The sequence below is a fragment of the Pseudopipra pipra genome, chromosome 1, assembly GCF_036250125.1.
Source record: "Pseudopipra pipra isolate bDixPip1 chromosome 1, bDixPip1.hap1, whole genome shotgun sequence".
NCBI classification, from domain to species: domain Eukaryota; kingdom Metazoa; phylum Chordata; class Aves; order Passeriformes; family Pipridae; genus Pseudopipra; species Pseudopipra pipra.
Window position 1 is genome coordinate 63100089 of NC_087549.1, and position 21599 is coordinate 63121687.

Below are 21599 nucleotides of genomic sequence, written 5' to 3' on the forward strand. Positions count from 1 at the left end.
CTGTAATTAAAGCATTTCAGCATCAGGCGCTTGGCTTCTTGGAGAGACAGCAATAATATCTAAACAGCCTGAAGGAAGACAAATGACAGATTCCATTATTTTTTCTGGCTATCTCCAGTATCGTAACCTTTTCCTTATCTTGGTCAACACACTCACACTGAATGGAATGGGACTAAATTTCTTTTTAATGCTCTGACAAACTGCACTGCTCTGTACAAAAGCAGCAAACCTCGTATTCACAGCTGCCCTTAAAAATCAGTTACTTCTACTTTTTAACACTCATCGTCAATCATCTATGTTAATTGGCCAAGTGTATGGCATGCCTATAGAGTATTAAATGTCCCAAAATAACTAATGAGAATTCTTTTATTTCATCTGTCTCAAATGAAAGTGGTATTAGAATAAGAAAGTGTTTCCTTCTCTGCCACTGGCATTCAATGAATATTTATGATGTTTTTCACTATATTGCAGTGATATGACAATGTTGAATTCCAGCTAGAATGAGGATACAGCACTTAAAAGGAGATTCTACTCTCTTTCTATCACTCATAAAAGGAATTAATAATTGCAAAACAGCTAACAAACAATTACTTCTCAAATTAGATCTTATTTATATTCTATGCTGAAAAAGGAATCTCCTAATGTATAGCAATAACTATCTTTAAAAACACTAATAATGTGAACCCATTTATTAAATATTTGTAAAACTATTTTATGTATAGCACTAATGCTGACTGATCAAAGCATATGTAATTAATGGACAAGAAAACAATCATTGCAATAATGGAAATCTTATTAACATATAAATTATGTTGTTTTCAAAAACTTAGAATGTTCATATAAGGAAGATACCTCTTATTCCAAAACATTTTTCTGAAGCCATTGAGCCAAGTCAACTTCCCTGGAAGGGCCATATTGCTGTGTCTCATGATATCAGAAAAATCGTTATCCTCTGGAGAGGTACTTGTAGGAAATGATTAGGAAGTTTCAATGCAGATCTGGGTACCAGGTGGTACTGTTGGGCTATGTTACTGTCCACATTAGGTAAAGGAATTTATGCAGCACTGTTTTTCAATCCTATTTCTCTCTCTTCTATTACCATCCACCAGATAAAGTACATTGGTAACCCCTAGAGGCAAAGAGGGCTTTATCTATCATGGTCTTTTTTTCCTCATCAGAAATCTTCCCTCTACAATGTGGCAGGGGGACTATACAGGAACAGTAGAGTTGAGGCATTTGCTAATGACAAAGGGATTTTTTTGACTCAATGTATTCAGAAAAGGAATTTTACTTACTAAACCCTGACAGTAATTTTTGGGCTGGAAGCCAGGAACAATTTCCAGCACTCTCTGACTTATCTCCCAGGGTGGACACAGCCTGTCCTACAGACAAAGACACAATGTTCAGACTCTTTCCTGACAAGGCATGTTCATACTCTTGAAGAGAGATACAGTGTTCATACTCATATTTTAAAGACTGAATTTTATTTGCTTCCCATACAGTGCACACAGGGAATAGCGACTCCAGTGATAAAGCTGCTCTTATTTGCAAACCTTTTTATATCTAAGCCCCAGAAGACTATCAATATCCTATTTAAAGGTGATGTCTGGAGAGAAAATTCATGTCTCCAGACATCCTAACCAGCATTTGATCAACAGTATCATAGAAAATATTTGAAGTCTTCTACTGACATCAGTGATGTCTAATACAAATTTCTGTCTCAAGACAGCATTCATCTTTTTTTTTTGTCAAAATGTGTCCAAATGATGACTATTTTTTCCCAGAACATGCACTACTTTATTAATAAAGACCATAATTTGGAGATTTTCTGAGCCTTTGAACATCTTTAAGATTTATTCCTAGAAGTTGGGCCACTTCTCACTTCACCAAGATTTTAGTAATGGAATTTTCCCATGGAAAGTAATGGACTAAATATTCTAGATGATACCTAAGAGAAACTTTCTTGCTAACTTCTCTCAGTGAGAAGGATGAGACTTTTATTTTGTCTGTGGACTTCCAGATGCCATTATAACATGTCAAAACAACATGCATTTTACATGGGGCTAAATATTCCCACTGAAATTAAAGCAGAAGCCAGCTGCTGTCTTTATTCAATAGTGCTGAATTTATATAATTTACACATGCAGTAAAGCACTATGATAACTCTTTGTGTCCTCATGAGTAAAAATGATGGTCAGGTGGATATAAAACATTCCCTCTTTTAAAATGTATAAATAGAGTGTACTAAAAAAAATCAGTCTTTCACACATCACAGATGTACTTAATAGTACATACAGGTGAGGAATAGGGAAATTACAGGCAAAGCATTCTCCATTCTGATTGTTTATATTTAATGAAATAATTGTAATTTCCATGTTGTAATAGTCTAGTAGCCCAGAACATCAAATATATAGGAGTTAGTATGCTATTTTAGTATTACAGAGTTTTCCTCTAAAATTTTCATTTTATCAGAAATTGTTTCCTAAAAGAATAACTCCAATTATAGCTTGAGATGAACCATCTTTAGCTCCAAATTTGTCTAAGGAATCTATGGTAGGAAAAGCAAGTAGTCTTCAAATGCTCAACCTTCTATTGGAGGTTTATTTTAAAATTTTCTGCACATCAAATGCTATAAACCTCCTGCTTCTGATTCTCTTCTTCCCAAAAGGTATTAGTTATAATAAAATTGTCCTTTTTTTTTTTTTTTTTACGTGCATTAACTTCAATCAAGATTGTTTGGTCACTCTATACAGTCAAACAAAGTTAGTATATCTGAGAATGGTGCTAATCAGGGAAACATGTTATCACCCCACAACTTTAGTCCACCCTGTAATGAACTAAGGGTGCTGTCATAGTAAGCACTTCACAACTCTTTAAGCTTTTGTTTCTTTACTATTACCTATGTCTTTTACCCAATGTAAACAGAAAATCAACTGAACAAAAATATTGTCCCTCAACATTTAAAATAAGCTGCAGATTTCCTCAGAGCGAGGTACATTCAAAAGTCTCGTGTTAGCTCTCCTTTTCCTGTTTAGCCCACAAACACGGCAAAAACTTCAGCAAGCATCAAATCCAGAAAAAGCTCTCAGGTTTTGCCAAATCTGCATTTTTTTCAGTAAGCAGCAAACATGAGAAGGTTTTCATTCAGACACACTGCATGAAACACCATTCATTAAAAAGAAAGATCATGCAGATAGTTCTTATAAGGATATGCACTCAGTAAGAAAATGCATTTAAATTCTATTATGCTGGCTACACTTCAAACACACTCCACAACCGCACGCTGACTCTTGTGTCTGACCTTCAAACAAAGCCCTCTCACCATGCAACAATTGACAGAGGCTATCACGGAACATATCTTCAGGTAAAGTTCCAAATGGTGCCTACTGCAGAGCAGCCTTGACTCAAGTGCTGCCTCTGCAGGGTGCTGTATCATGGTTCTCACATGCCAGCCCAAGCCCATTGCTGCTGGGTTATTCTACCTCTGCACCAAGAAACAGCTCCCTTAAATGGCAAGAGAGCAGTTCTCAGACTCCAAGTTCCCACCCGTGCTCAGTTTACTGTCCAGCAGAGTGGGTTTGATAGTATCTCAGAGTTGAAAAGGAAACAGTAAGACAAAATGAGGGGGGGAGCAGAATAGCAACCCTGAAATAAGAACACGAGACACCGTTTTTTACGATGAATCATCTTTCCTTCTTGCATATCCTGGATGGCTAATCTGAAGAGAACTATGACCCCTTCTGCTGAAGCAAACAGTACCATCTGGTTTCTAATTAAGTTTTACTTTTTCTTATTTTCACCTTTTTTAGCAGTATGAAGACATACAGCCCTTAAAAAACTGTTGGTTTGCAAGTTACATAATCTTTAAACTTAAACTTTGCTCTACAGTGAAATCAGGCCAGGTCAGGTTTTTCAAATAGATTTTAAAAACAACTTCCTATGAGCAGCATTCGATGTATAGCTGTTCTAAATAACTAGCAGGAACAAGCTTCCATATTTCTCCTGTTAATTTATTGTAAGTCTAATAACCTGTTTTGGGGTTCGGAGGGTTTCTAAAAGTGGTTTCCACTTTACCCAGAATTCAGAAAAACCCCCAAACTCTTACAATTTCTTTCTACTTACATAGGTAGAACTTAAAAATGCTAACAATAGCATTACAGTTTTGGAAAGAATTTTGACACATCCAACTTTGAAAGAAATATTTGGTATTTTTAATGTTAAAAACCTGCCATCAGTCATATGAATGCATGCCAGTTACTGCGCATTTAGAAGAGGTATACAGCAAATATGAGAATCACTTGAAAGTTTTATAAGTATAGAGCAACACACTGGACATACTCTGTCAGTAAATGCATCTTTGTTATTCTGTCTGCAAAGAGACTTCACCAAGGAAGCCTGGAGAGGGTTCCAGCTGTACCCACCTACATCACTACTACCTTCATGTATTTGATTACAAGATTAAGATAAACACACAGGCTTCAGGAATCTGGAAATCAGGGCAGAAAAATAGCCAGTGTTTACAACAAAATAAGGTATATCTAAACAAATAATCTTCAAACTAGAGGCAAAGAGGAAAAAGAGTGAGAAAGATAAGAAAACTGCCTCATCTGTCTGGAGTAAGCTTTAGAATAACTTATACTGAGAAAACTCCTATCCCTTACAAACACTTCCACTGCAGAAAGATGTGAATTAATGAAGACGAATTCAGAAAGCCAAAACACAAAAGCAGCTTTTGCCAACATCATGAATGTCCAATACTATTTCTCCTCTCAGATCACAGACTTTAAATCAATGGCCTACTCACTGCCACATAACTTCCCAACATACACATTGGTAGAGGAATTTAAATTAAATTAAATACATAGGGATTAATTTCCTGGGGAGGATTAAGACCTTTCCATCTATACGGAATGGTTGAATAAGAAGTGAAAAGAGATATTGTCTAAAATATTTGAAGCAGGCAATCAGCAAAGGAAAAAGCTTTTTCATTTAGGAGATGCAAAGGTAAAGAAGAACTATAGCAGGAGAAGCAGATTAGATCTACAGCACAAAGGCGAGGAGAGAGAAATATATCTTTAATAAAGACTTCAAGCTTTGGTCATGACCAGCAGAATTCTTTTGCAAACACAAAAAATAGGAGCAAAAGATAGTGCCATCTCAGAGTGGAAGAGAGATGGTAGAGATGGTGATAAGGTGCATATCCTGGGGGGGGACACTTCAAGGCTGTACACTACAGCATCTGAAGAGCAAACTAAGCACATTTGATAACTACAATCATTGTTTAAGTCAAACAGACAGTGTTGTCTGATTTCTGAATGTAAACTGGGCTTTATTTTGGTTGTCAGCTAACAAAAGGTAAATGGACATGAACTTAAAGGTGCATTTAGCTAAAAGGTTGTGGTTATTAAAGGTAAATTCTCATTGTTATAACTAAAAGAATTGAAACAACAAAATCTTGTGAACGTGAGAGAGATTAAACATTTTGCCATGAGGCAATTAATTTTAAAAAATGGAGAAAACAATTGACAGAGAAAGATAGCCATCCCTCTTTTCTCTTCTTAAAAATCTCATTAAAGCATGAGGGAATTTTTTTCTCTTGTTGTCCTTCCTGTATGAGATCCGCTGCTGAATGAGTTTATACTAGTGACGCACAGGGCATTTGGAGCACCTTCTTTCCTGGCTACTCTTGCCTATGTCCTGCCAGGAGTTGCTGAGCATTGTGGAAAGAAGCCTGAGATGTAGTTGGTATGACAAACACAAGAGAAAATAAGGTTTTTATGTCGTATTGGGATTGCATTACATACAGCTGTGTTTTAGTACTAAATGAGAGGAATCCATGGTGTATGTATTTTAAAAAGCATTTGTAGACCTCAAAGAATAAAGCCAATGTAAAATTACAATAATAAATTCAGCTTTATTATCTCCATTTGAACTCAGGATATTCTGTGATTCTATTATAACTTAAGATCATAAAATACACGCAGTCTGAGAAAGCCTAACACACGATATCTCTGATGTAGGACTGCCTCGCATGTCACTTGGAGAAGTGAAAAGCATGTCACAGACTAGTTTTTCAGCCATGGCAAGCCCCCAGGCTGTAGCATGACTTTATTTAAAAACCTAAGCCTGACATGCCTTTAATTTCACTGAGATGCACATTAAAAATTGTATAATATTTGCATTTTATATAACCAAGTTTATTCTCTCTCACTGCAAGCATTTGGGATATTGTAAAACAGTTCCACAGAGAGAGGAGACTGAATGTTAACTCTATAAGGGATATGTTTTTCTTACTTGAATAGAACCTACCTTGCAAAACAAGGAGCCTACTCTTTTAAGGCTTGACTCAATACGGCCCTTCACTAGTCCATTTGGAATACTCACGCGCAATATTCAGGGTGCTCTTAAGCACTTCACTTAAACAGAACCTAACAGAAAGACAAGTATAAGCAGTTTAAAATGCTCAGAGAAAATACTTTTCAGAAATAAAATATCAAATGCAGCTATTCTGCCCCTGATGTTTCTAAGTATCTGTATTAAGTAAAGAAAAATATTCTACGTTTTTTAAACATTTGGTTTCACAGTACATATTCCCTTGATTTACAGTGGAGAGATATGTAGTTTGACATTTGTAGATGAGCAACAGTTAGGATCTTCCATGTTTATTTTACAATTTTTATGGAGTTATTTCTAATACCACTCTTTTTTATCACTCATCATTGTGACAGCCTTTGACCAATTTACAAATTTATCACATCTAAATTCACTCCTTATCTAAAAAACCCTGAACGTATAAGACAGATAACATGATTATCAGGATATACATAAAATGCATCATCATCACTTTCCTGTGGCAATACTTTATTTCAATCAGAAATACAATATGGTACGCTTATGTTTAAATACATATAAATAATAAGTTTCATAATAAAATCAATATTCTAAGTGCTTAGCTGCATCTTTACTTGCCTGAACTTTTTAACAGCTGACATTTACTCACCGATGCCCACACAAATACAGAAACCTAAAATGCCCAGATGTTAAAAACCTCAAATGCCCAAACATAAAAAACCCCAGACTTTTACTCCCATTAAAACGATCTTAGCTTCACGACCAACCAAACTCCAAGAAAGCCAGGACACAAACTGGGATTAGATACCCCACTATGCCTTGCCCTAAATCTTGATGCTTTCATCACTCAAGCATCCGCCTGAGAACTATGAGCATAAATGCTTAAAACTCTAAGGACTTGGCGGTGCTCCAAACCCACCTAGAGGAGCCTGTTCTATAATGGATAACCCACAACATACCCAAACACCTCTTGCCAAACCAGCCTATATAGTGCCATCACCAGCTCATCCCTAAACTGAGGGACTAACAGTGAGCACAATAGCCATACTACGCTAACAAGACAGGTCAAGGTATAGCTTATGAGATGGAAGAAATGGGCTACAGTTTCTAACATAGAAAACTTCATGACAAGGAATGTGAAACCACTTCTGAAAGGCAGATTTAGCAGTAAAGCAGGACAATAATGCCTCCTTTAAGTTGGCTCTGGAGCACATACATACCGCCCGTCACCCTCCTCACAAGCCATAATCTATTTCATTCCTAATAAACCCCCAAGCTAAAGATGAGGCCAGTCGTAACAAGGTAAGTGTACCGGAAGGTGCACTTAGTCTACCAAGACATAGCTATAATAAAAGCATTCAGCTTACACCTGAAAGATACCTGCTCCACACCAGATCGTCTTGAAGCCTAACTGTAGCTTTATATGCCACCCACCAGCATATAAACCAAATCAACCTCACCCACTAAACTAAAACATCTTCACCCGACCCAGTATTGGCGATAGAAAGGTACATCCAAGATGCGATACAGACCATGTACCGAAAGGGAAAAATGAAATAGCAATGACAAACCAAGCACTAAACAGCAAGGACTAATCCTTGTACCTTTTGCATCATAATTTAGCAAGAATCACCCAAGCAAAACGCTAGTTTAAGCTTACCATCCCGAAACCCAAGTGAGCTACTTATGAGCAGCTATTTACTGAGCAAACCCATCTCTGTCGCAAAAGAATGGGATGACTCGTTGGTAGAGGTGAAAAGCCAACTGAGCTGAGTGATAGCTGGTTGCCTATGAAACGAATCTTGGTTCTTTCTTAATTCACCTCCAAGGACCCCACTCAACCTACATGAAGTGAATTAAGGGCAATTTAAAGGAGGTACAGCTCCTTTAAAAAAGAATACATTCTTTCTCAGCAGATAAGGTAATTCATACCTTAACTGTGGGCCTTCGAGCAGCCATCATCAAAGAGTGCACCAAAGCTCTACACCAAAAAAAAATATAAATTCCCCACAATTCCCTCTCCCTTAATAGGTCAACTTACACTAGATAAGAGGATTTATGCTAAAATGAGTAACTAGGGATCCCCTCTACAGTGCAAGCTTACATTATCACATTATTAACAAATCACAAGATATTTACTAACATTAACAAGACCAAATATCAAAAACTCTGTTAACCCACTCTGTTACATTTTTCTTACGTCTTTCTGTCCATGTATATGCTATTTGTAGTAAGAGCTACAGAAATTCATGAGCTCAGTGACTCAGATGCCACTACTCAGGTTTTAAGGGAAAGCATGCTTAATATTCATGATTCATAACACTTACTTATCCAAATGTTTTCTGAACCACATCTACAGGGATTTCTGTTCCCACTGTCACAGTTTTTCCCACAGCCCAGGAGCAGCTGGGATGCATTTTAGAAGTGCTCTGAAGCAGGTTCCCTCCCCTCCCTCATAGGCTAAGTGTTGACTCAAATTGGGGAAATGGCCCCTGCTGGGTCCCTTGGGACTTAACACCTGTGTTATGGAAAATAGACCTAAAGGAGAAAGAAAGAGCTTGCTTTGCTCTACACTGTTAGGTAATACCCACTAATGTATGTCTTTCTTCCCATAAACTTTCCCCTTAATTTCTGTAAGAGGAAAAACTTGAAACTAATATGCACAGGTCTGAAACATTAGGCAGAAAACTGAACACTGAATCTTTTCTAGGATACTAATTGCAGCTTTTAGGCCTCTATAAAATAACCTGCATTTTCAACATGGAAACTAACAGAAAACATCATCTAGATGCAAAATTTCCACAGTGCCACATTAAAACAAGCAGCTTTAATATCACATAATAAAATCATGAATCAATTAACATCTCCAGAATTTACAGTGGAAAGGTCCTTACAACGCATTTGTGATGCTGCTGAGGTCTGCTCACAACAATCAGTATGTTATCTAGTATTAATGCTGTGTTGGTTTGTTTTGTGTTCATATAAAGGGACTGGCAAACAATTATTATTCAGATGTATGTGTAGCTTGATGTGTAGCTTGATGCATCTTAAGTGATCTATGTGTTCTTACCTGAGGCAATTTATATCTTTAATCCCCGATCAAATTTTGTGGTGCCATAATTGCTTTTCTTATATTTTTGCTTTGCTTCTATATCAATGAAACTGTCATAATGGAGAAGAAATTGTGTAGCCTGACACCGAGAAAAGATTTTAATTTAAAAAAAGGAAATTAACTGACAAGTTAGATATTTTGGATCTCAAATGCCAAGCTTCAGTGTCATTCATAACAAAAGCACTAATAACAAAATTTATGAGATATGAATGTGATCTTAGAAAACTCAATGTTAAGAAATTCCAACACTTCCAATTAGAAAACACCATTATCATTGCAGCCTCCTTTGGAGACACTCACATGCTTCTCTGGTCTGCAGCAAACATCTGAGTTCAGCAGAACAAGAACGTCTGGGCTACAGAAGAACACCTCTGTCTCACAAAATTCACATTCACCTGAGACATGCACTTCTGACCACTGAAACTTCCTTTCCCCTTTGTAACTCCTGAAGAACATTTCAACCAAACATGAACAGTCACCAGGTAGGTGCAGCATCACCACCGTGCATCAGAAGGCAAGTCAAGCAGTGGCACACAGGACAAGAAAGCCAGCTGGGGGAAGACCTTCAGTTCTTCAGACTTCACAGGCAAATCAACAAGCTATTTCCTCCACTGCATGGAGCAGGACCCTGTCCTTCACCGAGGGTGGCTGAAGGAGGGAGGGAAAATTGCCGGGGTCTGCTGCTGTCTCTTACTCCTGGGACAATATTCTTTGCAGTCTCTAGCTGTGGTTTTTAGCTCTGTATATTTTGCAGCACTCACAATGATGACTGCTTAGGCACAACATCATCCTAATTACATGATCAAACACAACTGAACCACTGTCTAATTCAGCAGTCAGAATGAATGAAGCAGAACTGAAATCGCACAGGCAGAAGAATTTTGCCAGAAGTTTTTGATAAACAATTTACAAGGTAGAAAAGGTGTAGAATTTACAAGGAATAAAATAATATCTTTATTTTTCAAAAATTTCCATTTAAAGGCTTGGCTCCTATATAGTTAATCTAAGCAGACAAAAAACGATCTCTCAGTCCATCATAGATGGAAAACCACTGAAGGTTTTGCTGATTTTGAAATACACTATTATGGACCACTCTTCCCTGAAATCATTCTCTATAATCTCTTGATTTCTGTTGATTTACTCTGGAAAATTCTTCAGTTTTTCAGCATTACAGTGATACTCAGAATTTTACATGTCATCACTGTAGAGTGTACTCTTCAGTGATGAGGAAATGTCAGCCCTGGACAGGTTTATTTACACATTCTATGATATTGTTTAGCTGTAAGTTCCCTCTTCAGATTCAAATTACCTTTTTTTGGTTAGAGCTAGGTTTCTTAATCTATTTACTTGTTATGACACCTACTGACACTAAATGAGTGACATGAAACAGAAACTGTGGAGGTTATGCTCAGAGTGAAGGGTCACTCAGTCAAAAAGGTTTGATCACGTATAAGTAAGAGAGCTGTGTACAGCTTTGCTTGTCTTAGTCACAGACACAAAATTAAAGGTTGTCAAAGCAGTCCAGCAAGTTCTTGGATGAGAGGCAGGAAGACTTCTTAAGAGAGACAATAAAGTTTCATGAAGCTTTGACTCGATATTGAAAGCCGATATATAAAAATATAGATGCTGTTGGAAGGATCAACAGCACAGAGACGTGAACTTCTATTTAGACTGTTTGAAAAGAACGATCTGATTCCTGACAGTGGTTAGTAGGCATGGTTATAATTTTTGGTGCATTTGAGGTCAATACTTATTAAAAAATTGGAAAAATTACTGTCACACAGAGAGATTCAACAAGTGAAACGACAGCTCTGAGATTTGATTAAAACTGTTTATTAAAAAAATGAGCCTGCTTTCTGTCCAGTGCTTTGAGTTCATATGCCAACAACCTCAGCTGTCACTACAGACCAGATATAAAGTGGGTGGTAGTGTAGAAGTCAGACTCCTAGGATTGTTTTGCTAAAATTTATAGATCAGAAATACTTACAAATAGTTCACATTAGGTGACGGGGCGGAAAAATAAAAAAAAATAAGGCAAACTCATTTAATTTGCAAAGTACTGCCTTTGGCTTCTGCCTGCTATGTCATAGCAGATCTGAAGCTGGGACACAGCACAAAGGAACATGTTGTCCTGTACTAAAGGAGCTCCACCAAGGGCCTTGCTGCAATTTCTACTTCATCACCTTTCACAAGTTTCTTCATGTGAAGAACTCCAAGGGGGAAGTCCTACCACACCATATCCTCTACTAAGTGCAAGATCTTTCTTGTTTTACGAAATCTTAAAAAAAGAACCCTCTCTACATTGCTATAGTAGAGGCTAGACAATGCAAAACCTATCCTCATCACCAGCGGCAGCGGAGGAAACAACATCCTCTAAGAAGATGGTGGGGAGAAGAGCAGAAGGTAACAAATACAGAAGTTCTAAAAGCTGACTCCAAAAATACTAAAAAACTATTTGAAAATATACTGTGCATTTGTCCGCATTAAATGTCATTATAATACTTAAATTTTCTTGTGTTTCACTAAAATGCTCGCAGGCTCCAAGAATCCTATTTGCAACTGGAGCACCTCTCCAAGGAAGAAAACTAGTTCATCATAGAAATCATGACTGTCAGAAAAGAGGAGCAGTGATGTATGAAAATATAATCCATTGAACATCAGACCTGACAACCCCAGAGCATTTCCAGGCTAAGTCAGCTAATAATGCCACTCTTAACATTGCAGGTGGATTCACACTCAGCAAAATGACATATTCAAGTTAAGGAATATTTTTGCCTAGAGCTGTCATAAAGACTAACAACAGCAGAGAGTATGTTAATTGGTGAAGCTAAAATTTCAGAAGTACTGCAGTGTGAACAGAGAATTAAAATACAGTTCTGAAAGTTAAGGGTTTTTTTGCTAGCCATAAAGTAAAAATGTCACATTGTAAAATATTCCCCAAGGGAAAATTTTGCTTTTAAGTGCACACAAAAATTCCCACCAGGCTAAATTCTAATTCTCGTAACATCAATGTGGGTCACTTTCACTGAAGACAAAAAAGACTCTTTTCAAAACCCTTTTAAACTTGTCCACTGATGGGGTAACCCAGATGAAAGCAGAACATAAATTAAAGTTTGCCATGCAACTATTCAGCAATGGAAAGAAGTATATTTTACCGAAATCAATTGATCTTTGTGAATATGGTACAAAAGTTATCATAAAAATGTACTTATTTAATTTCTTCTCTTGAAGTATCCAAATCAGTGCTGTAAAGGATAAAAGTAAGCATGTTAAAACAAATTTTATCCTTCATAATTTATTTACTAAATGAACCTGGTTTCAGATCTATGCATATTTAGAAAGATATTTATTATTTGTGTGCTTTACTCATTCTCTAAACTCTCAAGAAAGTCAGATGTTGAGAAGATAGAGTAGTATGATGACAACCCTTCAAAAATTGTAGAAATCATATTCTTAAGATTTCGACATACTGGTTTATGAATAGTCTTCCTATTGCTTCAACCTTCATAATATTATCTCTATGCTTTGAGATTTCTCGTTCATCTTTTTTCTGTGTTTCACATTCCCAGCCAACTGATACCCAGTTAAGAATTACACTGTTGTGCCAAAGGACTATACATAATGAGCACAACTGATCACTAAAATATTCAGCATTTCTTTGATTTACATGATCTGCATTAAAAGTTGCAGGCTTTTATAGTCATCACTAGACTTTACTTCTAAATTGCTATACTCCACCACATCATTTTAATTGCTCACAGCTATTTGACATCTGAGTCATTAATTCCACGTAGTGTACTATCTAGACACATTCTCTAAATGCGCTTGAACAAGCTCTTGAGACTAATCAAGAGCTAACTAACTTAGAGCACTACACCTGATCAACACTCTTAGACTATATTCATTAATTCTAGAAAGCATTTCAAAAGAAGTTTCTTTTAAATTTTCTGTGAATAAAAAGGATTTTGGAATAACATTTTGAGTTGTATTTGCAAATTATTTATTAAAGCACTTTGCTAGGTAAGGATCACCTCCTTCTCACAATGAAGTTAAAAGAGCTTTGTCACCGACTGAAAGAACAGGATCAAACCAGTAAGATCTTAGTATACTTTGCCTATGAAGTGAAATAATAATAAAAACAATGTCTACTAAGAGAAGGGAGAACAATAATACTAAAATTTTGCATCTTTATGGCACTTTGTCCCAAAGAAGTCCTGGTGTAAAGCTAGTAAATAATAACTTCCTTATCCATCTGAAATCTCAGTGAGGGTTTTAGGTACACAGAACAGAATTACCAGAGCTGGAACATTCCCAAGGCAGCAGGGCTAACATCTGTTCCCGTGGAAAATAAAACAAGAACTGTAATTCCCTCAAGCACTCAGGAATTCAGTTTTATACTATTTCTAAAATATGTTTTCTCTAAAATAATAGTGGCTTTTAACTCTAGAATCATGACAGAAAGGCATTCACATCTCAAACTTTAAGCTAAATCAGGTACTCCTCTTCTAGGAGAGAAGAGAGATAAATCAGAGACAGGTCTGAGGAAAGAGTTTGCAGATTCAGGTTGATGCAGAATAACTAATTTTGCTGTTCTGACCACTGTACCTAGCAAGACAGGATGGTGCAGCTGAAGGCTGTACTGTTTGGTGAATTTCATCCCCAAGAAACTGGGCAGCTGAGGGCTTGGAAATATCCATGTAAGACCACTTTGCTTGTAATTTCAAATGGAGATATAGCAGATAGTAGCATCCCTAAATTTGCCATGCATATTTTTTCCTTCTCTTAGGGGCACCAAATACAGGAATAACTATACCACTGCAAAACAGTTACTCTGGAATGTCCATAATTCATAGATTTTTGCCTATGCTTCATTGCACCACCTGCAAATACACACCTGGAAGTATGGTTCAGCTGTGCCTGTACTAGCCTGCACTTGAGTCACACACCGTCTGCCAAGTAGCCATAAAGCAGCCTAGCTGACTCTTCAGGACCACCAAGCTCCATCTAGTAAACACTTATGTTGTCCATCTTCTAAACACATCTATATCTCAACATATTTCTGTGGAATGATCGTAATCTGTTAGTGATATGCTCTTCAACAAGGACAGTTAAATCAGTTTCAAGAAAAGCAGTCAGGTGAGAAAATGTTTATTAAACTCTAAGCAGTACTAAGCAAATCAGAAATAGAACAAGAGATATTGGAGACTGGAAACTCAGAACTGCTCAGTGATGCAGATTAGATGAACGCCTTCCAAGAAATCTTTTTCCTTCATATTATATTATCCTAAATGCACCTTCTCCTGCAGTCTTTCTTTCCAGACTTGTTCTTCTCAAAAAAAAAAAAAAAAAAAAAAAAAGGTGTTTGTGGGTAAGGGACACAGCTATGGATACAATTCCTCTCCCAGGGCTTCTCCACCCAGAACTCAGACTCTGCTGACACTTCATCTGTTCCCTCTCTTGGGAAGGGGCAGTCCTCCTTTACAGGCAACATTACTTGAAAGGGCCTTGAAATAATTTTAACCTGCACTATGTAATCACAGCACTCAAGTTATGATACATAACCCTAGCAAACAGCTGTTTGCTAGGCTACTGTACTGACTGACACACTATGTCAGCTACCACAGCTACCAAGAACTGCATCAGGTCCCAGGGCAACTAAATCACCTCGAACTTTTCTTTCTCCATCACACCTCAATTTCCTTCTGCACCTGCCTTAACAGCAGTGTTCTAATCTTTCCTTGGGAGGTTGCAGCTGCAGTTTCAGTAAGAGTAAGGGTGACATTTCAAATTAGAACTTTGCAACATTGTCAACATCACATACCTTGGACCACATTTTCCATTTTGGATAATAATTGCAGGAAAGACTCTGTCAAAACAGTTCTTTATAGCATATATTGCAAATCCTTAGGTCTATCCTATGGCCTTTTGTATGATGAAGATTATGTGTATAATCTCTTGCTGATATGGGATAATCACCAGAGATCCACACTGATGTGTCATCTGCCTTTGATCATAAGATACTGACATTTTTTGAAGTCACAGTGTAGGTGAGTGGAGCTACTCCAGGTTTTCTATAAGTTTTAAGAGATGGTATTTCATTGGTACGATTGTTACAAGCTGGTCACTTCTTCATAAGTGTCTGTAGGATTTTATTCTATCACCCTTTTTCAACAGGCACACAAACAACATTTCCTATCTCTTAGAAAAAAACACCAAAACACCTTGGTGAAGCAGAGCACAGGGCTTTACCACAGTGGAAGAATGTACATAACATTTTTCCTTCTTCTTCTACTGAACGCTGAAGGAGTGTCAAAAGAGTAGCTTACCTACCTAGTACTTCTAACTAAGTAGAACACAAAAGACCATCTAATCATCAGGAAAAACAATCTCCTACTTATGCAACAGATACCAGAACCTGTAGTTCCATATAGCATGTCCAAAATGTATACGCTGTCCACTCTTTCAGTATCCTTCTATTTTCAAACAGCCCTGTGCACCAAACTCAGAGAAACCCAACTGGTAGAGGTAGAAACCATCTTGAAAACTGTCTTTAAAACCACTGATACCTTCTCCCATCTTAAATGCTGATCTGGAGTAGAACAGAGATCTCAAATATCACAAATATATATTTTTTTTCTTTAGTCTTTCATCCTTCAAATTCAAGTAATATAGACACAAAAACCAACCAAACAACAACAACAAAAAACCACCAAAACCAAAACAGAGCAAAAGAAGAAAAAGTCCGAAAATATAAACCAAAGATGGATTAGAAACAGCTATAAAACAAATCACACTTCAGAAAAAAATAAGGTGATGGAATTACTGAAATGTGCTTGCTTTCTTCAGAAGCCTGTAGGAGAATTACCCTGTGAAGTACAACCTGCATCATCATTTATACAGTGCAATCACCTTTCCTTGGCTTTTTTTTCTTTATTATTTGTAGGGACTTCCACACTTTGTACACAAAATAGCAACAAAGCAGCTTCTAGGGCATATTAAACATTATGTTGAACACTATCTGGATACAGAAAAAATTAAAACCAAAGCAGAGGAAGCTAAGAGACGGTAGCTAGAAAATATTTCACTAGCTTTTCTATAAATATATGTTGTTCATTTATTTTCATCAAATATCCAGCTATTAAAATGACAGATGCTGCAATAAGTGTTCTACAACTTCAGACTAAAGCCTTTTTTCCTTTGACACCTACTATAACTATTAAATCATCAACTGCTGATTAGCTTGAGGGCTAATCTTTGAAATGTCATAGTTAATTTCAGTTCTCACTTTAAAAAGTTAGGATTTCCTTCTGGATGCAGTTTTACACTGTTGGCAGATGAAAACATTTGCACTGAATTTTCCTAATGAGCAAACATTGCTTATGACCTTATGCAAACTTGCTGATGGCTTACTTTAAGAGCTCTCTATTTTGAGGAGTCTCCTAAATGAACCAGCCAGATAGAGAGCAAATTAGTTCACCAACCCAGTTCACTCTTCTCACTTGCTCATCTGAGTTGGATAATGCACTGGAAGTCTAGAGGAAGTAAAGAAGTAAGAGATTCACCATGTTTATCTCCGCTCAGTTAAACTGAGATTCAAAATTCAGGAAAAACAAAAAGCTGTGTAGGGGGTCTTGCACACAGCCAGACCCCAAGTATTTTTCTCTCTTGTGCTACACAAGAAATTCCATAACATGAATCAAGTTCTGGAAAATCAAAAGACAACACAAGGCATTAAAGTCAGCATAGTTCACATTCATAATCCATGGGTCTAGGTGTGGAAAACAAACAGATTTGCCAAGAGTTGCTGGGGTTGTGAGCATCTCCATGTGTGTGCGTACATACATATAGTTTCCTATGTGTTTTGTTAGCTTATTGTACTCCCTCAAACCACTTCATTAGTATTAATGTCCAATTACAATTTTTCAAATGCTCAAAATTAAGTCAAAATTTGAATCTAAAAGCATTTCTCAGGAACAGATGTTAAGTATTCCATTGCACAGTAAACCCCCACCTCTCCCACTCCCTCTTATAAAATTAAATGTATTTTTAAAGCTCTATTCCAGATTAACAAGAAGTTGCTTGATTGAAACTTCTGCCCTCACCCCAATACTATTTACCCTACCTCAGGCTTATCAACAAAGAAAGTGGAGGTAAGTTACTAAGATAAATTTTCAGAAACAATCAGCATCAAAATAGAAAGTGAACGTCATATAAATAGGCATTTTTTCAGTTATGAAACATGACTGGATCCCTTCAAACGCAGAATGCCAGGGACAGACTTGAAAGCTATTTCATGGCTGTGGTTTCAATTGTGTAGCAGCTACTGTGGTGGAATTTTACCCTACTGTGCTAGTGTCTTTGGCTCACATAAAAGGAAAAGACAACACTGTATTTAATTTTCTCTCTCCTCCACTGCAATTCTTTTTCCATTACATAGAAAAAAAGAAGGCCATGAGGATGAGAAATAAATTAACAAATTTGAAACCTGATTTATAATAGCAGATAATAGCAATAATTGCAAGGAGCAGAATACCCCACTGCAACAGTCATAAGACTTCAGGCATAAAACAATGAGAATGATAACATTCATGACTTCACATCAGTGACAAAGGTGAAACTAAAAGAAAATTAGAGAAAAACATTTTTAAAGAGCAGTGACATTTTTTGCATGAAAAAGGAATCAAAAATTACCTCCAAAATGCACTGTATTTTTCCCACTACCTGGCTACCCCCTGGAACCAATACAAACTTCTACCACTCTGAGAACAAATGAGGTATTTAATACACCAGCCTTTCAGTAGCTACAGGGGACATGCAAGAAAACTGGAGAGGGACTATTTATAAGAGATGTAGTGATAGGACAAGGGGGAAAGGATTCAAACTTCAAGGGAGTAGGTTTAGATAAATATTAGGAACAGATTCTTTATTGTGAGGGTAGTGAGACAAAGGAACAGGCTGCCCAGAGAAGCTGTGGATGCCCCATCCCTGGAAGTGTTCAAGGCCAGGTTTAAAGGGGTTTTCAGCCTCCCTGTCCAGAGAAAGGTGTCCCTGCCCATGGCAGGGGGGGTTGGAATTAGATGACCTTTAAGGTTCCTTCCAACCCAAACCATTCTATGACATCTTCCCAGGTATAATTAACCTTTTTTTTTGCTAACAAATATCAATGCTGCTGTATTGTAAGTGTATCAATGCTGTGCAGCCGTTGATAGTCTTTACAAGGAGAAAAAAAAGGAAAAAGATTACTAAAACAAAATCCTTCTGTTCTCTAGATGGATTTCAATTCAGTATACACTAAATATTACTTGATATCCTGAGAAGACAGCACTAATTCTTCACTAATTTTTAAGCCTACTAGCTAGGTAGTGCTATTATGGTAGTACTACACAAAATAAAGTTTGACTTTTCTTCTTCTCTTTTTTTAATTATCCTTTAGACAAACAATCTTGCTGTAGGAGAATTATTCTAGCTCTGTGGAAAATTCTCTTCGGCTTTCATACATACTTGATGAGCATGTTATAGGTAGCATGCTATAAACTGCTGAGTAATTGAAATGAAGATATATACATATCCCAGATATATATTTTGTCTCCCACCACTTTATCCCTCTGTACTGATTCCAAGTAGTAACAGAGACCTCGGTAGATCCTCCAACTCTAAATTACTTTCATTGCTTCTACCAACTATATAAGGGAGCTCCTCAAACATTTAAACTGTGTCAAAATAAATTGTTTGAATATTTCTCATCTTCCATTTTCTAACAGGTTATCAGAAAGAATGTGTACTATTTGAGAAGAGGGATATATTTAGCAAGGAAACAGGAACCTTGTACTTTATAAACCACTAAGGTGGTAGTGTTGCATTCAGTTTACACAACTGCCTTTACCTGAATTAGGAAAAGTGGAAAAATATTGTCCAAAACCCTTTAAGGTATTTTCCCATTTCAATAACTTTCCCATTTATAAATAATTAAGTGTTCTGATAACCAAAGAATTAGAAAAATGTACACCATGAAGACCAAGCTAGTCCCAAATCAAAAGAACTCTAGTCCTGAAAGCTGGTCACTGCAGATGGACCATTCTAACCACACAATGCCTTACTCAATTAGAAAACAGACACCACCAGTGAATCTGACTCCAGAATTAGAGTATTTAGATTAATAAAACTGTAGGAACATCCCTGCAGGTCTTTTGTTTGTTCATATTTCATTTCTTATCACAAAGTACTTTTGTACCTGTAAAACGGTATCTAGTTTATCTTTGAAAAAGTGTAGCAGATAACTGTATTACTATTTTCTGATAATACACCAAATTTATGTTTCCTTGCTCTGTATTCAAAATGCATAAGAAATCCATATGGTAAACATGACTTTGATATGCACAGATAATCAGATAAAGACAAAGGAAAAATAACAGAAGGAATCAATTTGCTATGAAAAAAAAAAATTCCAGAAAGAGAGCAGAACACTCAGGAATATTTAAAAAATGTCCATAATTTTTTTTCCAATAGATTTCTGACAGCAGAATTAGAATAAATAACACTTATGCACTGAGTTTCTGATGCATAAAAATAGGATTAGTCATGTCAAGTCTCTGGGCAATAGCCCTAACTGTTTTCTAAATGTTTCCTCCTAGAAAATAAAGAAAAAAAAAATAACAGAAAACTGAAAGAATGATATTCTGTATAATCAGGAACTAGACCACTTCATCCCAACAAGTCTTTTCAAAATTATTTAAAAATTCCACAAAACACACCACTCAACAGTTTGGTTTGCTATAAATAATTTCAAAGAAAATGAAAACTGGGTAAAGGGATTTATTATTTATGACACAACAGTGTTTCTGATATCATATTCACAGAAAGCATAAAGAAAGATGCCTCTACCTAATAGATTTTACATTTTTAGATTCTTGGCTACAGCTTCTTGTCTGTCTTCTCTTACCTAATAAATAACATCAAAGTTTACAATATTATTGGATGAGGTTTTGAATATTGATAAAATTTAGTCCTTTTTATGTCTTCTTTTTTTCAGAAACTCATTTTATATTTGGCATAGATACTCTTGAAAAGAGGAATGTCCTTTCCCTGTTTAGAATAAGTTTCTATACTAAAATACATTTTCTGGAAGAAAAAAAAATTAGATTTGGCACTCCAAGACTTAAAACTTACATTGCAGTGAAAGTTTTAAATTAGGTCAAAAATTACAGCAGATTATTACACTGAAGAATAAAAAGTTTAAAAATATTTCTGGTACGAATCAATCTGTTCCTTCAACTTTCTGAATACTTCAATGAAAGACATTTAATATCTCCTCTAAAACACTTTTTTTCTGTGCTGTCTGGAAAAACCTGAGTATCATTTGTTCTAATTATGTCCTAAGAAAGTGTAGCTGCTACAGATTTTTTTTGTCTCCATATCTTGCACATTAAAATGTTTTTGTGAATTATGGGAACAGGAAGCATGATCCTTGTATGTACCAGATTTGGGCTGTGCATTGTCATTATGACTTGGTAGAGCAATGTTAAAGAGAAAGATTTTACAAAGCACCTCAGACATGCACTAAATACAGTGAATAATCATGCAGTAATTTCTTTGAAAACCATTATACCTGCGAGAATAAAATAAGTAAACAGCTGAATATCGTTGGTGAAGCTTTGATTCATTCACTCCCTAAAGGGATGTGTGTGAGGTTTTGCTGGTGAAACTAATGAAACTAATGAAACTAATGAAAAAACGGTTTTTTCAGTCTCAGAGATTTTGGGTTTGGTTTTGTTGGATTTTGGAGGGGGAGCAGTAAAGAGCAATTAAGCAGTACTAATGAAATCTATCAATGTGACCATAATTTGCTATCCCATTGCATCCATAGTAGGATTGGATCTTTGATAAGTAGTAGCTATGAACCAGACTCTACAGGGACTCGGATATACCTGTCCTGAGTTATTCCAAGTATAGCATTTATCAATAGGCTTGAAATTGCATACTGCTATGTCGTTCCTTTTTTTTGTTCAGTTTTTGTTTTTCTTTCTTTGTCTTAGCCTCTTTGCCTCCTGCTAAGTTCAGCACTGGAGTTAGAGATGGTGTACTATAACCTATTAACAAAAATTAACGATGGAGGGAAACATGTATTCTCAGATCTCAT

General features: G+C 36.4%; 1 protein-coding gene across 2 annotated transcripts in view; it reads right to left on the reverse strand.

Moving 5' to 3' along the window:
* GABBR2 (gamma-aminobutyric acid type B receptor subunit 2) overlaps positions 1–21599 on the reverse strand; it is a 477952-nt gene that overhangs the window by 216759 nt on the left and 239594 nt on the right. The window lies entirely within an intron of this gene.